This window comes from Juglans regia, chromosome 15, assembly GCF_001411555.2.
Source record: "Juglans regia cultivar Chandler chromosome 15, Walnut 2.0, whole genome shotgun sequence".
NCBI classification, from domain to species: domain Eukaryota; kingdom Viridiplantae; phylum Streptophyta; class Magnoliopsida; order Fagales; family Juglandaceae; genus Juglans; species Juglans regia.
This window is the reverse complement of record NC_049915.1, coordinates 13,518,087-13,533,182: the sequence shown is the minus strand read 5'-3', so window position 1 is coordinate 13,533,182 and position 15,096 is coordinate 13,518,087.

The window sequence follows — 15,096 nt, the reverse complement described above, 5'->3', positions numbered from 1 at the left end:
AAAATTCATTTTTTTCAAATTTTAAAACAAATATAATATTAAAAAATTATATTATAATAATATGTTATTCAACTTTCAACAAAATATTTTATCTCATCCTATTTGAACAGCACAACCAATCGAGGCCAAGGCCTCACCTGTATAAGGTTACCAAAAATAAAAGTGTATATTTTTATTTGTCAGAAAAAAAGGTCATCACATTAAATAAAAATTTAAAAAGAGCCGCATTTTAAATATTTTCTCATGCGTGCAAGGCCACATTGGCCATGATACCAAAAAAAAATTATTCAAAGAAATAATAAAACCTCATTTTATTTAAAATTTTGAACAATATTTAATATAATGATATATATATATATATAATATTTCATTTTATTACAAATAAAAAAAATATCATTTTAAATTTTACCTTTGACTTCGATTTGTATTAAGTCGCACCTAAAGAAGAAGATAATAATAGTTACATAGACAGAGAGAAAAAAAAACATGGAGTTATTGTAGGATAACAATGACTTTTTCGAAATAGGATATTTCTGCTCTTTTTGGATGTTGAGCTGAGTTGAGATGAATTGAATTCCTTATAAATAATAGTGAGTTTTGTAGAGTCCACCTAAAATAAGTTTAGATGTGTTTGGATGTTAAGATGAGTTTAGATATATTTATAAAAAGTTGAAAAAATTTATGGATCTCACGTGTAAATATGTGTTAAGTTGAAAAAAATTGTTAGTCCCATGTATAAAAATATTTTGAATTTAGATGAATTTAATAATTTGAGAGTTAGATATTTAAATATTAGACTCAGTTTAAAATTAGACTCAATTAAATTGATCTCAATTTAGTCTAAATTTGGGCCTTATCTCCAATCAAGGATAGTTGTGGGACAAATGTCCAATACATGCAAACAAGAAGTTAAAATTGTGCACACGGGCCAAGTTTTATCTAGGCTGGATTAACGCACAGATCGCGGCCTAGTACTGCTGCATGGGCAGACTGGTTGCACTGTCCGCCCCTACACTTGCGGTGGCCCACTATCTCTTACCCTTTTTTTATTATAAAAAGAGAGAGAAATAAAATACATAATAAAAATAAGAACAAAAATATAATAAAAAAAAGAAAACCAACTACTAGGAGATGGCCACCAATGCCACCCGTTTGGTTAGGGCATGCAAACGGTGACCCACTTTATATGAGCCACCCAAAGGGGTAGCCACCTTCGGTACCCTTTTAGGCTGCCCAAAGTGGTGGTCGTCAAGGGCCATGGTGGCTATCCATGACGGCCACCCCTCATAGATGGGCTTTTATTTTTCAAATTTTTTTATTATTTTTTTTGTTTTTAATTATATTTTGCTCTTTATTATTTATAAATTTAATCAATTGTTTTCTTAAAATTGTTTTTATGAATTTTATTTTATTTTTATCATTTTTTAGGTTTAATATTTTAGTTTTTATGTGTATTTATAATTAATTTAGTTTGTTAAAATAATCTATATCTTTTTATTAGTTTAAATTTTTTGGACAAACCGTAATTTTACATAATTCTTTTTTTAAAATTTTATAACTTTTAAATCGGCCAAAGAATAGATATTAAAAAAAAAAACATAAACCATCTGAAACTATAGAAAGGTCCATAAGCATAAGCCTAAGACAATATGAAACTAGGTATTTAGCTAGAACATATCCATTAATATGGATACAGAAGCGCTGGGGAGCGGTTGGGCTGTTTAAATTAGAAGAGCAGCCCTCCAATGAAATGGTGACACGTAGAAAAAAAATACAACACGAAAATGCAACCTCACCACACAGAATCACCATAAGCGCTTCCTCATTCTCGTGTTCTCTCTTCCTCATTTCAAACAAGCCAAACCCTTTTACGTTGTTCACATCGTCGCCGTCTCTTTGCACCGCCGCCCAAGACCAAGCTTAATTCCACCGCCTCCAAGCCTAGGTTCACTGGGTGATTAAAAAAGGATGGACTTTCAAAACCAGTTAACTATGGTTTTTAGGGAATAATACCGATGCATTCCTCCTAAATGCTACTGCAAAATACGCCCACAATTTCACTATAATTTGCCCAATACATTCAAAATAAACATGAAAGCATTCCAAAATAAAAAGAACTATGTTTTCATGAAAAACTAAAGAAAAAATCTCCCAAACATAAATCGATATCAGTCATGAACTGCCAAATCGAGTTTCGTCCACTGTCTGGGTTGACAAACAAAGTTCAAGTTTCTCAAATCATCATATAGGAAGCAGATAAAAAAGAATACAATCAATCAAAGCACCAAAAAGAAAATGAATTTCAAAGATGAAGAGAGAGATAATAGAGAGAGAAATATCGAGCTTCATCACCGTCTGGGTCGAGCTCTGTCAACGTCTAGGTTGAGCTCTGTCCTTACCACCGTATGGATCAAGCGCCGTCAAGGATGAGTGTGGGTGAGATTTTGTTTAGGTTGGGATCTCCTGGAAGACGACAGAGTGAGGGATTTCGTTTGGATTTGGTTTGGGCTGTTGATCAAGTGTATGCTAGTGCAGATTAAACGTTATAAATTTTCCACGTGTCACCATCTCATTGGAGGGCTGCTCTTCTAATTTTAACAGTCCAACCGCTCCCCCAGCTTTTCTCATATGGATAATGCACATACTCGATCTTAAATATTTGAATGCAAGTAGATATTCGCTCGGATGTGGATGTAAATGCGGACGCGAGTCATCTGTAGTTACACTCAAATACGGATCCATATTTCTTAAGATGTCCTAATCCGGATACAGATGAGCAGGCTTACAACCGAGTTGAAATACAAAAGATATATTTTAGTTACTTCAACTCTTTTGACTAGCTAGCAACTCCCCTAATGAACTTATCAGTCTATATATTTTAAAGAACTTCTTACCATATAAACAAATATGATAAAGTAATGCTAATGGTTTCAAGGACATTGGTTTAATAATCATCAAACCAAAAGTTGCAAATGAAGTAAAACCCTTTATAGAACTCATTAAAGATAAAATATTTAGAAGAAATCTACCCAAAAGAAACCAATCCACAATTTAAAGAAAACATACAAGCAATACAATTACAAAACCTTTGCAATCATTCCCTTCTACAAAATCATTATGAAACCATAATCCCTAATTGGAGTGTCCAATGACCCCGACTGCTATAACAATCAGAAGTCTCGTGATTTTTAAACTTGGTTTCTTCTATTGGAACTTAAGCGGTTGAACTCGTCCCAAATTACACTAGTATCCATATTTGTGTTTTATGTAGTTTGCAATAAGTCCAAGAGATATTTGTTTGCGAAAGCTTGAAAATCATTTTTTCCCTTTTGGCTCATCAAAATAATTGCTCAATATATAAAGTAGCTATTTTGAAAATGAATTTCTTGCTCCTTTTTTCAGCTCTTAGGTTGATGAAGCCTCATAATTCACTAGTAGGCAATCTGAGCACATACGACTAAAAAAAAAAATCTTCTGCTAACAAATATATATATGAATAATTCTATTTAAAAGTTTCTACACCACACACCATCTGTATGACATAATTTGATTTGAAAAATAAATTTTAAAATTTAAATCTTACAAACAAAATTATGTCATATAGATGATGTGTAGTACTATAGACTACTCATATGTATATTACTAAAACAAAAAACCAAGTTTCGTTACCGACAAAGAAATAGTGCAACATGCGAGACTAAAGTAAGATGCCAACAGATTAGAGAACAAATAAAAGCAAGATTGCATTGAATTTTGTAGAGAATGTCAAGGGTTTGAAATACCTTGAATATTGATCATATGGTAGGTCCCGTGATTGAAGATCGAATATGCATAGTGTATGCATGTATGAAGTTTGCCAAGCTAACTTGCTACGCTACGTGGGAAGATGATGGTGAAAAAAGGCAAGTTTAATGGCCACAATCATGAGGAGATTATGCAGTGCAATTGGCTTGCTAGTCCCTTTCAACAAAGGCTTTGAAAATGAGACTCCACATCAGTGGCAAATCAAGCTCGAGGCAAAGGAAAATGGCTTTTGAGGGAACGTTGGCAATGGTGCTAGTGATGAGAACAGTATTGAGATTCACCATCCATGGCAGGTTCTCTTTTGGGAAGTGTGATGGGGTTAAAAGAAAACCAACGAGGTCATGGACAAAAAAAAAAAACAATTGAATTGGTCGAAAATAATTCAAAGTTTACAGAAACAACGAGCCCTGTGTGGGTGGAAAAGTTTACAGAAGAATACGGAAAAAGAGTACGTTCAAAGAAGACAATAAAATGCCTTGCTTGATAGGTGAAGTGCTGCAATAAATGGCTTAAATATTGTTGGCGTGTCCAATGTTTGTGAATGGTGTTGGGTTTGTGGAGCTTGGTTTGTTGTTATGTCTGCTTGATTTGATGAACCGACCCGCCAAGGTTTCATCGCAGTTTTTTGGTGGAGTTTTAATAAGGCTTGGGCCTATTAGCACAAGATGAAAGCACAAGATGAAACGGACATGGACTCAAGAAGTAGTAGATAGAGTTTACTCAAAGTTCACACAACAGGTTGCTCAAGTAAAGTTCAGGCATAGAGTTTACTCGACGATCGCTCGATAGGTTTTTCAAGCAAACACCTGACAAAAAGTTCACTCAAGGGAACTCATCACTCCACTCAATTGAATAACACAGAAAAATGAAAATTAGGGCTTCCATCGTATGACACTACAAATATGTACTTAATGAACAATATAGCCTATTCTAAATAGTGAATTTTGCTCCAAAGTACATTTTTCGTTCCTCAATATAATAAGATTATCTGCAACTCTGTTGACATAGGTACATTGCCGAACCATGTTAATTTTGTGTTGTATGATTATTTATTCGCTTGATAAGTGTCATTCCCACGTTTTCATAACAAATGGGGATGACACTTATCAAGACACTGGCAAATGAATTTTGAATTTGTTGATTTTAGCATCGTGACATTTGGATACAAGAAAATATGTGAGATTTTAGACATCCTCTTGTATCCAAACATCAAACTTATCTCATTTGATGATGTGTCATTGTCGCCACTCTATAACCAACTTCAATAACTATCACCATGAACCAGACATAAAGTTAAGCTCGAGCCTAAATTTTTTTATTAGAATTGAATCCATTGAGTGTGACAGACTTGTTCCACATCCATAATGGCCTAGTTCCTATTACTCAATCCAATAGTGAGAGAAGGTGGGAGATGCTTTTGGGCAGAGAAGAAAGCAAAAGTTCATAATCCTAATGTTAAAACGTGTATTGTAACCACCAACCTTAAATTGCATCCTAAATTTGTAAAAGAAATAAGATGGGGTGGTTGGGTGTGTCTGGGACAGCTCCGATGCCCAAGTCAGAAGAAGGTTTCCATGGAGAACTAAAGAGAAAAGAGAGAGAAAGTGTCAGGGATGCGTACATAGTGATTCCCATTTCATTTGTTAGCTTTACGCTACTTATATTCATCATGTTGTGGTCTTGTTAGCTCAGATTGTCATATTGCCCCCATTAAATGCAGTCGTTCCTCGTCGACAATAGGATCTCCAATCGGGATCTCATGCTCACGCTCCATGCCAGTGCATTTAATGCGGTGCAGCCTTTTGCCCATTACTCGGATGGGGATGCACCATTGCTTATGCCCATTTGGGCCTTCTTCCTATATCAGTGGGCTAGGTACGATTATGCCAATTTTTGGGCCTTGAAGCATTATAGACATAGGCCCGATCCATTCAAGGGGGAGATGGGGGAATATTCCTTCAAGTTACTCCGCTAATTCTTACCATGCAAACGATAGAAATTGTCCTTGATGCCTCCACGATGTTTCCGTACCCCCACGACCAGAACCCGTGACAGTTTGTGATCATGAGCGTAGGGCAACGTGCGACTCCTCATTTTCCACGATCACCCATAGGATGGGAGTTATGAACCTTGCGCTTGGCACCCCACTTATATTGACACTTGTCACTACTTCAAGTGTCTTATGGCTTAGAGCGCCTATTTATACCAACGAACTCCAAGTAGCCAATCTTTCCATGCCCATATTATCTTCTTTCATCTCTTGTTGACTCGTCTTTCAACTGCTCAAACCCTAGGAGATGGCCCCTAGGAATGCTTCCCTCCCTCATCTCGAGATTCACATTCACAGCGTCCTGAAGCCCCCTTTAGGGTTTGGGCATCTGTCCCACGACATCTCCCAATATTTTAAGGGATACCATTGGTGAGCATCTACCACTCTCCCAAATCTGTATGTTGTGCATGATTCGTTCGAGATATCAGACTACAATACTTTGGAGATCCCGAGACCCAGCTAGGGGGACATGGACTATGAGGGGTTCACCGAGAAAGTGGCTTTGTTCTCTATGATGTTCTCGAAGGGGTAGCAACTTCCTTTGTGCAGCCTTGTTCTAGTGGGCCACCATGAACAACGATTCTCCCACATCAAGTATTGGTTCAAGAAGTTCTTCTTTGTGTAGAGAGGAGGTTGGGAATTCCCCATTCAGGCCTTGTGGGGAGTTGTCCCAGACAACAAGGAGTTCACGATAAACTTGTCTGCCCACGAGCGTGAACGCATCGGGAGGGTTTATGTCTGGCTAGTAGGGCACTAGGAGGAGGTTTGGAGTGAGGCTCTACCGCCAAGGTGAACATCGAACGGTTTTCAGTAATGCCTAACCAATCAACTGTTTCTGGCTGCAACTTCCTAAGGGAGACATTTGATTTTCGTGGTGAGAAAAGGCCCGTAGTCTTGTCGCATAGGATAAAGGAAAAAGGGACCGTGTCGAGACTAAGTGGGGGTTGCCGGACTCCACTGGTAGCTAGAGGGGAGGGTTGCTCCTCGCCCTGGAAGCTGAAGCCAAACTCCACGAGCTCAGCCTGTCGCTTCGATTGGGGCATTGTCGCAACCAGCACAACAAGCTAGGCAAACAATGAGGGTGATGAGTATACGAAAATGCACTCTAAATACCTTATTATTGGACTAAAATGCTAAAATATGAATAGAAATCATAAGAATTAATGTGTACTCTTGAATTGAGTTTCTATTTACTTTGGGATACTCCTAAGCAGATTTTTATATTTAATTTCAGGGTTTATAAAAGAGCAAGTCAAAGCTTAGTCAAACTCAAAGGAGGACTTTCAAGTGGGCAAGACGTTGGAACAATCTAAGATTTTTCAACGAGTGTAGGACTCTACAAATAAGGATAATGATGGGTTTTAGAGTAATTAAGATCAGAGTCCAAAATGCACTAGGAGATAGCCTGGACATATTTTAGTATTTTGATCGTAACTTTTCACTCACATATCAAATTGATGCGATTCCTAATGAATTGGAAAGCTATCTTAAAGGGTTACAAATTTGTCTCTATAAGGATTTCTAAATTTGAATTTCTGAAGTGCGTACGACATCTAAGACGAGTCCTAAAATTTAGGCTAATTTTTATGTTGGAATCATGAAGACATTAGGATTTCTTTCCTACTCTATTTATGCATATCATTAGGACGAAATTGAGTTTTAGAATGGAGGAGGCACAGTTTTAGAGAAGAGAAAATACCATTTTTATCTTTTAGTTCTTCTATGGAGAACTAAATCTTGGGTAAAGCGTAGAGCGAAAATTGATTAGTGAAAATACTTTGACTATATTTCAATTCAGAGATTAAGCTTTATTGTTTAAGATTTTAGGATTCAATTCTCTATTTATTTTGGATATTATATGTTTGAGACAATTATATTAAATATTGCTATGATTTGATTTTATTGAGTCATAAGATTATGAATATATGATTGTGACTTAAACAGGCTTTTCATGCCATTAATATGATCTTTTGTTACATTATTGTTTGTGAACATAGTGTCATCTCTAGATCTGATATTCATTTTTATATATGAAAACCGTGGTTTGTAAATAGAGAATAGATTCTAGAATTAAATTTGAGAAAATAGATGAATCTAATGTCATATCTTCCAATTAAGAATTTGGTGTTGTAATTCTTAATTGTGTATATCGTTTGGATTGAAAAAGTCAGTATTGGATCCAGTTGATTGAAGCCCAAAGCTTTACTTGCCTTCTTATCTATACCGTAATCTCATTTTAATTTCATACTTTAGATAGAACTTTCAGATTCTTGTCATATTATAATTTGAACTTTTCTTTTAAGCTTACGTCTTGTTGCGTTTCTTCTGACTCCCTGTAGATCAACACCATGAACTATACTATAATACCGCGTACTAGTTTGGGTGTAATTAGAGGGCGACGGCTCAGCGTAGCTCATCCTCCCCAAATGGCGTTCAAGCTGTCATGGAGCAAGTAGAGGTCGATTTTGCAGCAGTGATGGGAGTCGACCGCCCAACTCCCTTCCCGAGGGGTGATTTGACATAGCAGCTCCTACCTCACTGGGCGATCAGGATCAGTACATGGTGTCTAACCAGGTAGAGCAAGAGCTCAATATGACCTTCTTCGTGACCTTCCTAAACCTCATCTCGATGGGTTCAGTCGCTATTGGTATCCCCTTCGAGGGTGTAGATGAGACATCTTCAGCTACGACCACAGTTGAGGCAACGGGGGAATAGTTAGGGGGAGAACTTTCCCCATTCACTCCCCTCAATGGTGTCTAGAGGTGAGACCCTCCACTTTTTGCTCGGCTTTTCTCCAACCCATCTAGGCGAGCTAGTGGGGTCAGGGCGTGTCCCTCAGGGAAAAGGATAAGGCACATCAGGATTTTCCATAGTCGGCTCGAGCGTAGCCGATGCCTAGGTGGAAGCCATTTGAGACACAACAACCTGCTCAAAGGGCTTTTGTCTCTAGTAAGCTTCTTTCACAAGAGATCAATCACCTGGTGGCTTGGATTGATGATATGAGGGCTGACTTAGAATTGGAGGTGTGTGGGCTACGAGCCTTTGCAACCCAGACCTAAGAAGAAGTACTCGAGGCCTGGACGAAGAGAACCTGTGGGGTGGAAGCTCTCATCGACATGTTTCGGTGGTGGCACAAGGAGCAAAGGGGGGGGGGGGTGCTTCCACCTTCGCGAAAGGGATAAGGAGAGAGGGTACCACCATCATAAGGTCAAAATGCTCGTCGAGAAGCGAGATGCCGATAGGGAGAGGTTATCCCGCCAGGAGGTTGAGCTGCCGGAGTTAAGAGAGTTCTGCTGTGAGCATGATAGAGTTGTCCTGGAGGTCAAGAAATCCCTGTAGGACTTGGAACTGCAATGTGTGTGGGTGCTCGGGGAGTGACAGCGGCCCGAGGAAGAGGATAAGGGCGTGTCCCTCAGGGAAAAGGATAAGGCACATCAGGATTTTCCATAGTCGGCTCGAGCGTAGCCGATGCCTAGGTGGAAGCCATTTGAGACACAACAACCTGCTCAAAGGGCTTTTGTCTCTAGTAAGCTTCTTTCACAAGAGATCAATCACCTGGTGGCTTGGATTGATGATATGAGGGCTGACTTAGAATTGGAGGTGTGTGGGCTACGAGCCTTTGCAACCCAGACCTAAGAAGAAGTACTCGAGGCCTGGACGAAGAGAACCTGTGGGGTGGAAGCTCTCATCGACATGTTTCGGTGGTGGCACAAGGAGCAAAGGGGGGGGGGGGTGCTTCCACCTTCGCGAAAGGGATAAGGAGAGAGGGTACCACCATCATAAGGTCAAAATGCTCGTCGAGAAGCGAGATGCCGATAGGGAGAGGTTATCCCGCCAGGAGGTTGAGCTGCCGGAGTTAAGAGAGTTCTGCTGTGAGCATGATAGAGTTGTCCTGGAGGTCAAGAAATCCCTGTAGGACTTGGAACTGCAATGTGTGTGGGTGCTCGGGGAGTGACAGCGGCCCGAGGAAGAGGTCAGATCTCGAGATTGGTTTCTCGCGGTACTTAATGACTCCCTTAGACAAAGTAGGGAGGAGATTGGATCCTGGGATGGACAACTCGGGGCCCTAAGATCCGAGTTGACCTCGGCCAGGGGTGAGATCGTCGCCTGTGACCTTAGGGTTGCTTCCTTGGAGGCCTAGTTGATCTCTTCTCAGGGAGACCTGTTGCGGATGTCTCCTCAGTTAACATCGATTAGTACTATCCACAACAGGGCTTGGGGCTATGGTTATCAGGACAACCTGGAAAAGATGCAAGACATTATTCTTGAGAACTCTAAGGTCAACCTCCTTGAACTCGACCTAAAGACCCTACGCCCTGATAGTTCCTCACTCTAGTTCCTTGATTTCTTGGGCTGTGATTTGATGCCCGATGCTTTCCCATCCTCGACACCTCATCCCTGACCTGTTAATAATGCATGTATACATACTTTTCTTTATTATTTTATACCACTGCCATGTCTGCTACCCTACCTTGGCAGTAGGAATTTTGTACTTGGTTGCACTTCGAACGCATAATGAACGTGATTCTTGACATACATAACTATTGATTGTTTTTTGCAAGTACATGTTTGGGTTTTTTCCCGCCTATTGTCATTTTTGTAATTCTATGTTCTTCATCCTGACCTGGCTTAGGCCTCCATTGAGTCTCCTTCATTGCAAAGTGTTTCTTGCAAGTTTGTATGTCCCCCATTGGGGTTTGACACGGGTTGGGGTCTTCGACCGAACCAGTTGCAAGCGTTGCAGGTGCACTGGATGGCGAGGAGAGACTGAGACATTTGGGAGAGGTGTTCCCTCCTATAATCATCGAGATGTGAGTGCTAAGCATCAACTTAGATAACTAGGTGAGTGATGGACTCGATCATGCTAGATGATGAGGAGAGTTTGGGACACTTGTGAAAAGTGTTACCTCCTATAATTGGTGGGGTGGGAGCACGGAGTATCGACTTAGATAATCAGGTGGGAGATGGACTTTGCCGCGCTAGGTGGCGAGAAGAGACTGTGACACTTGGGAGAGGTGTTTCCTCCTATAATAGCCGGGGTGCGAGAGCAGAGCATTGGATTAGATAACCAGGCGAGAGATGGACTTGATTGCATTGGGTGGCCAGGAGAGACTGAGACACTTGGGAGAGGTGTTTCCTTCTATAATCACTAGGGTGCTAGTACAAAGCATCAGTTTAGATAACAAGGCGGGAGATTGACTTGACCGGGCTAGGTGGCAAGGAGAGACTGGGACACTTGGGAGAGGTGTTCCCTCCTATAATTGTCGAGGTGCAAGCGCAAAACATGGACCTAGATAGCCAGGCCAGAGATGGACTCAATTGTGCTGGGTGGTGAGGAAAGACTGGGACACTTGGGAGATGTGTTCTCTCCTATAATCACTAGGGTGCGAGCTTGGAGCATCGGCGTAGATAACCAGGCAGGAGATAGACTCGACCGCGCTGGGCGGCAAGAAGAGATTGTGACACTTGGGAGAGGTGTTTCCTCCTATAATTTTCAGGGTGCAAGTAACATCGACTTAGATAGCCAGGTGGGAGATGGACTCAACCGCGCTGGGTGGCAAGGAGAGACTGAGACATTTGGGAGAGGTGTTCTCTCCTATAATTGCCACGGTGTGAGCGTGGAGCATCAACTTAGATAACTAGGTGGGAGATGGATTCGACCGCTTTGGGTGGCGAGGAGAGACTGGGACATTTGAGAGTGGTGTTCGCTCCTATAATCACTAGGGTGCAAGCGTGAGGCATCAGATTATATAGTTCCCGTGACATGTTAGTAATAAGGTAATGATAAAATCATTTTCATTGAAAGATTTGACTTACATGACTAGATGAGAATGCCTCCCATCTAGGGAAACTTTCATACAAAATATGTTTGAGATGTTACGCATTCTAAGGGCACGACAACTCCTTTCCTTCAGAGTCATTAAGCCAGTGGGTTCTAGGTCGATGGCAAGTTATGACCACGTATGGCCCTTCCTATTTTGGACCAAGCTTCCTTTCTTCTTGGGAGGTCAATCATGTCTTCTTAAGCACCTGATCTCCTTCTTTGAAGGACCGCAGTTTGACTCTTCAGTTGAAGTATTGTTCTTATTTTTCTCTTGCCAGTCGTCGCCTTTACCTCGGCCTCGTCTCTCCTCTCTTCTATTAAGTCCAGATTTATACGTAGATCTTATTCATTTGTTTCTTCATTGAAATGATGGACTCTGAAGCTCGACATACCTACCTTCACTGGGATGACAGCCTCACTCCCATATACTAGAGCAAATGGGGTTTCCCCGGTGGGGATTCTAACCGATCGGCGTGTGTATCTGGCACTTTTCATACTTCCAGACAAATTCTTCCACGTCTTTGAGGGCTCGGGGCCAATAGTAACTAACTCTTCACGCCTTTCCTGCTAGGGTCTTCCCACTTGAGTGGTTCCTGTATACTCCCTCATGTATTATGCCATGACATACTAGGCCTCTTCTAGGGAGATACACCTAAAGGGGGGGAAAGGAACCTTGCTTGTATAGCTTCTCGTCTGCCAAGACGAATCGGGGCGCACTGTTCTTTACTCTTTTTACCTCATCCTTTTGGCTAAGCAACTCTCTAGTGGTTAAGAACTTATTTACCTCAAGAGTCCATTCAAGTACGACATCCCCTATTTTCGAGATCTCCATTCCCACGATTGAGACCCATATAGCTCTAGTGACTGCTGCCCATGGTAGCTCCATGTCATCCAAGCTAGATGCGACTCACGCTAACCAGTCTGTCTTCCAGTTGTCCTTTTAGGGGATTCACTCTATGGCAAAGCCTTAAATGGTCTCACTCTTTCCACACCTGTTGTAGATAGAGTTGGAGTCTTTCGATCTTCGCCATGTATTTCCCTTTAACCTGATTCACTACAACCTTGGAGTCTGCCATCACCTTCACGTTTGTCATGCCCAAGGTCCTCAAGATGGCAAGACCTACTAGTAAAGCCTCATATTCTGCTTCATTGTTGGTAGTTTTGAACTTGAGCATTATCAGGTAGTAGGTCTCCCAGCCTTCGTCTGGGATCATATGCACTCCTGCACCCCCTTTTCTGGCACGACGATCCATAAATGTAGACGTGCCACTGGTTGCCTTTTGGTGGGGTGGGTGCATCTCTAGAGGGTCCAATCATCTCTAAAATGAAGTTTACTAGGGCTGGCCTTTTGATGGTTGTCTAGGGGACATAGTCGATGTCAAACTCACTTAGCCCAATTGACTAATTAAGTAGGCATCCAGACGTGTTTGAGCACTGAAGAACCTTCTTTAGCAACACTTCCATATGGAACTTTATCAGATGCACTTGGAAGTAAGGCCTTAGTTGGTGGGCAGCTACCACTAGTGAAAATGCCAATGGCTCCAGCAATAGATATCTTGGCTCTGCTCCTCTTAACGCCCTGCTGGTGTAGTAAACAGGCCTTTGCGTCTTGCCCTCCTCCCTAATTCGTGTCATGGAGACAGCAATGGTCATGACCGATAGATAGAGATATAAGGTCTCTCCCGGTATGGTTTGGCTCACGAAGGGATAGTTAGCGAGGTATTCCTTGAGCCGGATAAATGCCTCTTCGCAATCATCATTCCCCTCAGGAACTTTCCGCAACACTTGGAAGAACGACAATCATTTATTGGTTGACTTGGAAACAAACCAGTTCAGAGCCTCAATTCTACCCCGTAAGCCCTTGTACTTTGTTGATGGTGCAAGGGGACTTCATGTTGATCACAGCCTGAATATTTTATGGATTAGCTTCAATGTCTCTTTCTAAGACCATGAATCAGAGAAACTTTCCCAACTCTACCCCGAAAGTGCACTTCATGGGATTGAGTTTCATCCCGTACTTCCTGAGGACCTCAAAGGCCTCTTGTAGATCTTCGAGATGCCCCTTGGGCTCCTTGCTTTTGACGAGCAAGTCATTGATGTATACTTCCACGTTACGACCGATTTGATCCTTGACCATTCGGTTAACCAACCTCTAGTTGTGGCTCTTGGTTTCTTAGCACCAAACAACATTACCAAGTAACAGTAGAGGCCTCGGTCTGTAATGTAAGTAGTCTTTTCTTCGTCTTCATGGCTTATCTGGATTTGGTTGTATTTGGATTAGGCGTTCATAAAGCTCAGCATTTTGTGCCCGACTGTTGAGTCGATGATCAGGTTGATGCGTAGCAATAAGAAGCTGTCCTTTGGGCATGCCTTGTTCAAGTCGGTGAAGTCGACGCACATCCTCCACTTGCTATTTGACTTTCGAACTATGACTGCATTGGAAAGCCATTTTGGGTAATGGGCTTCCCAGATAAACCCCACGGTGAGTAGTCGATCTACTTCATCTACTATTGTAATGTATTTCTCTGCACTGAAGCTCCGCCATTTGGGGTTCACACTTAGGAGGTGTTCGATCACGTCACTATCGATCTCGGGCATGTCTTTGTGGCTCCGAGTGAATACATCTTGTTTTTCATTAAGGAACCATATCAGTCGTGACCTTGCCTCACGACTTATCTTTGTTCCTATCCTCACCCTCCTTTCTGGTTGTGTGGTGTCCAACTATACCAGCTCGAGGGGTTCGTCAGCCACTCTTGCTTCAAATTTCACTCGTTCCAAGTCTCCACCTCCCAGTCGATGAGTTCAGTTGGTGGAGATAGTGCTTGCGAGGTGGCCTGCGATAGTTGTCACAAGCGTCTCCACTTCAATATTCTTGAGCTTCTCCTCTTTCGAAGATGACCTTGTCTTTGGTTCCTTTAACCCTATTGGTGCATCCTCCTAGGTGGCTAGGGCGGTTTCTTGTACATGGGCCATTCAAGAGCGGGTCGTAGTTGGCTCACACAGACATGTTGATGATGTTAGACCGAAAACAACAACCCCACAGATGGTGCCAACTGTTAAGACGTGTTTCTAACCACCAACCTTGAACCATGCCCTGAACTTGTAAAAGAAATAAGATGAGGGTGGTTAAGTGTGTCCGAGATACCTTTGATGCCCAAGTCAAAAGATAATTCCCATAGGAGAACTAGAGAGAAGAGAGAGAGAGAGAGAGTGTGTAAAAAATGCGTACTAAGTGATTCCCCTTTAATTTGTCAGCTTTACACTACTTATATCCTTCCTGTTGGGATCTTGTAAGCTCATATTGCCATACAATTCCTTGTCGGTAGTTCCTTGTCGGCAATAGGATTTCCAGGCAGGATCTCATGCTCGCAATCCATGCTAGTGCATTTAATGCGGTGTAGCCTTTTGCCCATTACTC